Genomic DNA, 9,241 nt, shown 5'->3' on the forward strand with positions numbered 1-9,241 from the left:
ATAGAATGGTGATTTCTTTTTCTTTAAAAGAATGATGTCCAGGGAATCTGGAAACTATAGGAGGGTAATTATTGAACAGATTATGGTATACTGGTCAAGGGTGTGGACTGTGGAGCCCAGTGGTCTATGCTCTACTCTCACCTCCACCACTTGCTGGTTGTATAACTTTATTCAAGTTTTGTAACCTTTCTGTGCCTCAGTTACATCATCGTAAACAGGGATGGTAATGTGGTAGACCCTGTGATGCATCCCACATCCCCTCTCCCCAGATTCTGCTTCTCAGCTGCTGGGAGTAGTACCAGAAAAGGGCCCTTAGCTGTCAGCCCTCTTTGAGGGTTGCCTTGGCTAAGGAAACTTTCTCTCCCAAGGTCCCTGGGTTGCCTCCTTCCAGGGACAGCCATATCCAATGACTGATCAACAGAAGGTATAAAAGCCTAATCCCATTGACTCTATTCAGGGCAGCTAGAAGGGCCCTCCCAGCTCCAGAGTTCCACATGGAGTTGACTAAGGCCTTCAATGGGCCTGCATTCCAGCTCACCTGCTCACTCTGCCCAATCCTGCTTTCTTCTGCTTCCTTCTCCAGGTGCTGATTGCGAGACCACTCCCTAGAAAATATCTTGCAATCTAATCTCCTTCTCTGAGTCTGCTTTCCAGAGAGCCCAACCTGCAATGTAAGACTACCTTCCTCATAGGGTGATCCTTAGGAATAAATAAGTCATCGTACATAAAGCACTTAAAAGAGTCCTGTACAAGTGGAATGTAAGTATAAGCTATTGTTAGTGAAGTGATCTACTTAGAAGCTATCAACTCCTGCAATAGTCTTTATTTTTCCCCCAGTTAGAAAAGGCTCATTGCAGTGGTTTGGGTTAATTTTACATGTGTTGTAAATAAAGTTAACTGCCTTGTTTTAGGTGATGAGAAAAGAAACTTATTAATATTTCTGACCTATTTGTTGCTATTGGAATCCCCTCATTCCTAGTTGTCAAGGGCCTATCTCTGCGTTTGTAATCTGACTATAAACACCTTCTCTGTTTGCATATTGTGGTTTTTTTAATTGAGAAAAGGTAGGCGTGAATTGTATTTTTATTAGGCTCGGATTGCATACATGTCCTGATAAAGACTTCTCTGTGACAGGACTCTGCATTTGTGGGGTCTTCTTCTGAGGTGAGAGGAAACCAATGTCCTGAGCTTAGTCCTTTCTGCTCAGTCAGAAATTCTGATACCCAGAGGGTTGGATCTTAAGCTCATTTTGCCACTGCATTTTTCTGGGGCGGGGGGGAGGTCTGGTTCATAAGTACTTGATCCTTGTGGACTAAAATAGAAATTGAACTTTTCCCATAAAACTGAAGGCTCTAAAACAAGAAAAACCAGAGAGCGTCCATACTCAAAAGCAACAAATACAAGATCACATAAATCTAAATTTGAAAAACAAGTGTCATCCAAAAAAGTCAGATTACATATTAGATTAGGTCACATTAACACATCAGGAGGAAGAAAGAAGTGAAAAATGCAAACTGGCTGAACAGTAAAGACTGTGGTTGGTAAGGACGATATCTTTGTTTTATACACAATTCTTCAAAGAACATTTAGTTGTACAAGTTGGTTTAAACTATGTATACAACAATATACATGTGACTATATTTCTCTTCTTCAAATTGAAAAGCCAAAAAGTCTGTGATCCCATTCCCCACATTCATCTAATATTATTCCCTAATACAAAGTCTTCATACTGTGCAAACTTTCGGAGATAATCACCAAAGAAGTAACCCTCCCCATCCTGTTTAGTGGGAGCTCTGCGCTGTTAGCTTCTTATCCCGCTCTTGTTCCTTTGAAGGCCTTTAGCTCCCATGAGTCCCCAAGACATTATCTGTGGCTGTCAGGCTACAGGTCCTCACTCCAGTGGGCACCTCGTTTCTCGGCCACGAGTTGAATAAATTGGGAGTGGCTGGCATAAAGCTCAAGCTTATCGTTAATGTCCACCCATTTCACTTTCTTGGCATCATCGCCAGCTTCCAGAGGAAGATGGTCCATTATTTCACCTGTTTCATCATGGTAGTTCACAGCCTCTGTCTCCATCCACGCATTATCTGTGTTCCGAGGATCATCCACATATCCTTTATAGACCACAAAGTGTTCCTGGCTGAATAGTTTGTGCAATTGTTTCTCCAACTCCTGCATTTCTGCCCTGGATTTCTTTAAGGAGTTCATGGCTTCCTCACCAAATTCTCTCTTCAATGTGGTACTAATTTTCTCTCCTGGATCCACCATGCCCCCTGGGATTGCCCATTCTCCACAGTCCTTCCTTTGGATGGCTGCAAACTGCAGGATGTCTTTCCCAGAAATGGGGTGGGTAACTTTACTCCCCTTGCTATCCCTCTTCCACCTGGTCAGGATGGGATCTGCAGCATGATTGGGGCCCCAGCGCCCCAAAAGCCCTCGGCCAACCAGCCCAGTCCGACCTGCAGGATTTCTAGGCCTACCGTTCTCAACCTCATATAAACCATTCTGGCTCCTTCTGTCCACGTGCCCGTCCTTCTCATTAAATTTAGGAGAGAAGTTCCTTTCACCCACCTGGGGGTCTGCCCACACGGGCCCGGCCAAGACAGAGCTGGCAGTGTACTCCACAGGGCTGTATTCTCGCCACTCAACCAGCCAGCTCACTTTCTCCGTGGGGACCTGGCTTCGCTGCACCTTCGAGCCAGGGTATGGAGATGTCCGTGCCTTCTTGTGGGGCTTCTCAGCAGCGACCTTTGAACCTGACATGATGACATTTAGAGGAAACTCATGTGAGGAAAAGGGACTCCAGCTGGCCAGGATGTTGGGGCAGCTGCTGGGCCTGACTGTCACAGAGGCCAAGGTCACAGAAAGAGACACGGACGCTAAAGCCTGTGCCAGTTGGCGTCCAGCCATTCACGACCCAGCGGCCTGCGGGGCTTTTGGTCGCTGTCAGCAGGGGTGGGGGTGGTGCAGCCTCCACTGCAGATCACAGGGCACCGGGACCTGCTACTTCCACCCCCGCGGGGAACTGCCCAAGCTTATCTCTTACACACGCTTTGATGGTGGCCTTCCTAAGAGACCCGTTGGTGCTTCCAACCGCGATCATGCGATCATGCGGCGCGTCCGTGGGTGGAGCTGACGGCTCAGCCGGGTGGCAGGGGGCTCACCACGACTCCGGCCCGCGCGCCCTGGCGGTCATCGTGGCGCTTTTATTTTAAATGGAGAGATTTTGACATCTAGAAAGGCTCCCAAATGGGAAGGGCTGGGGTTTGGGAGTATCATCCTAAGACCACCAATAAAATTAGCAAATGAAAAGGACAAAAGTGCTTTTTTGCTTCCCCAGGCATTAAGTCATCTACTGGTACATTTAGTTGTCTAGGTTTAGGACCTGTCTGTTTGGGGGAGGGCAGAATGAACATGGGGGTGGCGGTGGACAAAATTCCCTGTTTGGGATGCTCAAAAGCTGAGCGAAGGTGACTTCAAAAGAGAGGGAGAGCTCACCTGGTGCACTGAGAGCGTGATGGGTGCAACATGGGAGATGACTTCAAAACTTGGGTCCAGCATTTACTACCCGAATGGTTTGGACAAGTTGCTTGATCTCTCTTTTCAGACAAATATTGGCTACAACATGCCAGGTGCTGTGCCAAGCACAGAAGAGTGTAATGAGGCCTGCGCCAGGTGGCCTCTCCTCTTAAAGGACTCTGGTTGGAGAGGCAGCACATACGTTTATTAAAAAGTAGAACACTGCAAGGGCAGTGCCTGGTGATGGTTAAGAGTCGAACACAATCAGGTTAAAATCTCAGCTCCAATCCCCCTATTTTCCCATTCCCTTACCATGGGACCTTCTCAGGCAAAGTTACTTAAGCTCTGTTCAGCTTCCTCATTGTAAAGTGGAAATATTAATAATACCTACCTCATAGGGTTGTGGTGACAATGAAGTAGGATGTTACATGCAAAGCTGTTAGCGCGATGTCTGGTCCACAGCATGCACTCGAATGCTGGCAGTCATCACTGTAATGATCATTAACTTTTTTGACTCTGCACCTTGAAAACTCTGTAGATTAGAAACAGGACAGCTGAAATGATTATGAGAATTGAACAGCTCACATATGAGGTCAGAGTTGAAAAGCCTGTGATTTCTCTGTCTGGAGAAATTCAGACTGAGAAGTAACAGCATCTAAGTCCTGAAATGGTAAGTAATGAGAAGAGGCGCGGTTTTAGTCATTATAAAGAAGAAAACAAACCCTAGGGAAAGGTAGCTTGTCATTTGAAACAGTTTTAGAACAAACGGAGTACTGCATAGTCTAATTGAAACCCAAAGAATATTTAACGTTTTCCCAAATTTGTTCCATGTCACATCAGTCCCATTAGAAAGATGTTCAATGAATAAGTGATTTTATGGTCAAATATGTTTAGGGAATACTACATGTTTTATCACCCTCCCCCCTTAGAAATTCAGGATTCACATTAGTGCTTTAAAGATCCTGAGAATTCCTACAAAAACAAATCAACCCTAAACTGTTCTAATTTTGTTTCATCCAATGTTTTCCCAACTATCTGATCAGAAAATGCTTCTTTTATGCAATAATTGGTAATATTTTAGGAACACATTTCCTCAAGTTCAGAAAGGTTTCAAACTGTATGTGCTTAGGGGTAGATCTATAATCATTTGAAGTTATCACCATCATTAATGTAGAAGGCAGCTACCAAATACCCATCCAATGCCCTCATAAAAAACTCTTAACTAGATGAGCCAGACTTCTGGAAGGTTTCAGATCCAGAAATAGCTGTGACTATGGAGAATGAAGTAGTAGAAAAGGACTGAGAGCAGAGAAACATGAGGCATGATCATCATCATTAACCGTCACTGTCATCAACCTTGTTGAGTCCTGACTGTATGCACAGCACTGTACAAAATACCACTGGGAAAGAAAAATGATCATTAACAGACACAGTCTCAGCTCTTTAACTCTTGTCTTCTTATGCCTCAGTTTTTTCGATTGTGGGATTCCTATTCCTCTAGGTCTCCTGGAAATGTAGTAAGAAAATTGCTGATATGAAAATTTAAACATTTGTGGAGAAGACACTTCCGAATTCCTCATATTACTCCCAGATATCCTAATCCAACTAAAAAAAAAAAAAATTGAAGCAGAAGTCTTAGGTCTGGTTCTAGCATGCCCCTGTCATAGGCTTTGTAGCTTTCCATCTGACACTTGGCTTCTCTGGATCTTGGCTCCTCACTAGAAAAGGAATCTGTTGGCCTCTGTTGTCTACAAAAGTCCTTCTGGCGTTAACATTTTATGATTCTAGGATCTATGAAAATCTCGTTATTAGAAGGCCAAGGTCAATTTTTGTTATGAATCAAAAAGACCAGACGTTCAAATGTAAACAACCAGATGCTCAGGGGGAAAATGCACACTTGAGGGAAGCAAGGGAGCAGGGAAGGCATGGCGTGTCACATACAATGCAGAAATATAATGGGCCAAAGAATTCATGGGATGCCTGGAAAGGGACTTCAAAACCAGCAATAAGGTGTTTTGTTTTATTTTTTCATGAGCAAAAGGCAGATGATGATTAAATCAGACCATTTGATGATCATGGTGCAAAAGATGCCTTAGGCCCTAGGGAAAGAAATAAGATATCATAGCAGAAACCAAAAGAATTATTTGCTGGGAAGCCACTGGGGAGATTCCCTTTCCTAAATTGTCATCTGAGGCACAAATGTCTGAGCTAGAAGAACAGAGCTAGACAGATAATTTTCTGGTCCCATCCATGAGAAAGCCCTAAAGGAACTGTAAGCGACAATCAGAGAACAAATTTTTGGTCTATCACTATGAACTATGCCTGGGCCAGAGATTGCCTGTGTAATTCCCATTTTATTAAGAATATTATGGAGGGCAGAGTAGGGATGGGGAGGACCAGGGTGATAACAGAGTCCAGGCAGTGCAAGAACCCCCAACCATCCCTTCCTGCCTCTCTTTGGGAAGCAAAAACAAGTGGTACAGCACATTTAATTATCGAGAATTATCCACCTTTTCCAAAAGTGATGCTAAGGCTGAACTTAAGAAAGAAATCTGGAAGGAAAGTGGAGAAATGGCTTTCTCCTCTCTTTAAGGTGGTAATAACGATAATAAATAACAACGTTACAATAAGTATGATACTAAGTTCTTTCTATGTATCAGACTGTGGTGTACAGGTTTGCCCAGGTATGACTGCCCAATTTGGAATCTTGGTTCAGCTACTTCTTAGCTGGTTGACCTTGGGCAAGTTTTTTAACTCCTCTGGGCCTCAGTTTTCTCATCTAGGAATAGTAATGGTATCTATGTTAGAGGGTTGATATAACACAATTCTTTTAAAGAGCTTAGAATAATGCTTGGTCGATAGTAAGACCTCAACAAATATTAGCTATTACACCTATTATTATTAAATAATACTTTATATTTGTTATCCCACTTAATTCTCAACTCTATGAGTTAAGTATATATAGTATTAACATCACCATTTCACGGACCGAAGACATTTCAGTTCATGGAAGTCAAATGTGCCCAAGATCACATAGCTAGTTACTGCTATATATTTATTTCATGATTGGAAAGGCTTTACAATAATAAACTCATATTTTATTGATAGTCTAAATGCATGTTGAATTCGATTTTATATGGCAAAATGGCACCATTTTATCATAACTATAAAAAAATTTTGAATTATGTTAAGATGGTTCTGCTAGGTTCACTCTGTATAAGAAGAAGAGTTTGGAGACAGTGAAACAATCAGCAACTATTGTGATAACACAGTTGTAAAGAGAAAATGCCCTAAAAAGACAAGGGACAGAGATATCCTGAAGTGGAAGTAGAGGTCTAAAGAGAAGGAGCAGTCAAAGATTACCCATTTTAATGCTAAAGGTCCCAATGGATGGTGAAGAAGGCCGAAATAGGGAAGTCAATGGCAATGGGGAGTTCACTTTTAGGCGTGTTTTAAAGACACATGGTGAGAGGATGGAGCATGGGATGAATGCTTTGGGAACTTGAGATCTGCCACTAACATTTCTGTGCCTCAGTTTCCTCTTTTGTAACATGAGGCATTGATCTAGAATTAATCCTTTGGATTCCTTCCAACCTCCTAGAGGAAGATGTAAATGAATTAGAGGAAGTAGAAGGTAGATTTCAGGAATTAAAGAGGCAGTGAATGATCACGGTGTTGGATCATTCGTCTGACTTTGAAGTAAAAGAGAAAAGTGGGACCATTATTGACTTTTTTAAGATTAAGAAAAATTGTGCCTTTTAAGAAATGACTTGCGCAGGATAATTAATACAGCCATATGTAGACTAGAGGCCATCTACAACCTAATCTAAGAAATCTAAAGTAAAATGTGAAACAATGAAAGTCAAATAGCCTTTATTTATAGGAGAGACAAGCTTTAGTTTGTGTGGTATGATGTGAAGGTGTCGGGAAAGTCCAGCTGCCCCAAAAATGTCTTCCTGATCCTCTTAAAATACTGCTTGGATTTACACCATTAAAATAAACCCCTTTGAATGTACTTCGTATTGTAAAATGCATATTTATTTCACATTCAGCTGTTGCCATGCTTTCCGGTGAATTAGTGTAGCAGGATGACAACTAGCTCCAGACAGTCAACTGAGGAGACAAAGATTGGAAGCGGGAGGAGGAAGGGATTCCTTTGGTATGTGTGGCATTGCTCCAGTCGGTCAGTTCAACAACATGTGGGCGCCTATCACACCCGGTTACTAAACTAGGTTCTAGAGATAAAAAAGTGAGTTGTGGTTCATTGCAGACTGCATGAAGATCATGGGCCTGGGGGAGTTTTGAAAAGTGAGACCAGAGACTAAAAAGGAAAGGTGGAGAGACATAGAAGATTGTTCTCTTCCATCACCAATTTGTTGAAGGATTAGACAGACACTCTGAACTTAAAAGAAGGCTTTTTCTTGGTCCCACTGGGTCCTGCTAAGGAACTACTTAAAATTTAAGCTGGTAGTGTTGAAACTGTATAGGTTGAGGAATAACAGATAATTCAAGCCCCTTTAATTCAATGATTTGTTGGTCCTTTGAAATTTAAATTAGTAAAATTTTCCTAGATCAGAACTTGTAAACTATATAGTTGACTATGAAATTCATGTCCATTGCCAATTTCTCATGCTCCCCTCCTCCCCTGGAACTTCACAGTGTGCCAGGATTGCTGAGGCTGGTGGGGGGAACCAGGGCTGGCAGAAGCAGGAAGCAGGAACTGTAGAGGAATTGGAGCTAGAGAGATAACTGAGAGCTTCTTTAAACAGCAGACTAGAGGAGCACCTTATCTTCACAGATGGCTTTAAACAAGCACCGTAAGACATAACTTCAAGTAATACAATTGAGAACACTCAATTAGGGCTTCAAAAACTTGGGGGACCAGTTCTGGTTCTGGTATTTACTGGCCGAATAACCATGGGAAATCATATTTGCATATACTGAGTACCGACTATATGCCAGGTACTATACATGTCAATAATGCACTGAATGTTCCTATGCCCCCCAAAAATTCATCTGTTGAAATCCTACCCCCAAATTTGATGATATTGGGAGGTGGGGCCTTTGGGAGGTAATTGGGTGGTAAGTGTGTGGTCCTCAGGAATGGGATCAGTATCTTTATCAACGGGACCCCGGGGAACTCTCCCATGCGATGTCTTTCTGCTATGTGAGGCTAGCACGAGAAGTCTGCACTCTGGAAGAAGAAAGGGGGCCCTCACCAGAACCCTGACCATGCTGGGTTGATGTCAGACTTCCAGCCTTCAGAATCATGAGAAATAAATGTTTGTTCTTTAAGACATGCAATCTATGGTAGCTCGTTACAGCAGCCTGAACTGAATAAGGCAGTGTTTTACGTGTTGTAACATTTAATTCTCGTGACAACCTACTGAGGTGGATTCTATAATTTTCCTTATTTTATAGATGAGGAATTTTAACCACAGATAAATTCAAGGTCATATAACCTAACATTTGTCAAAGTAGGGATTTGAATACACGTAGTCAAACTCTAATGCCTCTGTTTAATCATGATGATATTCCAGGTATTGCATCTTTCAGGTCTCAGTTCCCTTACTTAGAAATGGACATGTTGGGCCAGACAATGTTGAGATTTCTTTTTGGCTTTAGAACATTATGATTCTAGGCCGGGTGCGGTGGCTCACGCCTGTAATCCTAGCACTCTGGGAGGCTGAGGCGGGCGGATTGTTTGAATTCAGGAGTTCGA

At 42.6% G+C, this 9,241-nt stretch overlaps 1 pseudogene; it reads right to left on the minus strand.

Moving 5' to 3' along the window:
- Positions 1 to 1,881: 1,881 nt before the first annotated feature.
- LOC105822651 lies at positions 1,882 to 2,910 on the minus strand (annotated as a pseudogene).
- Positions 2,911 to 9,241: the final 6,331 nt, after the last annotated feature.

Source organism: Propithecus coquereli, unplaced genomic scaffold, assembly GCF_000956105.1.
Source record: "Propithecus coquereli isolate 6110/MARCELLA unplaced genomic scaffold, Pcoq_1.0 Scaffold63, whole genome shotgun sequence".
Lineage (NCBI taxonomy): Eukaryota > Metazoa > Chordata > Mammalia > Primates > Indriidae > Propithecus > Propithecus coquereli.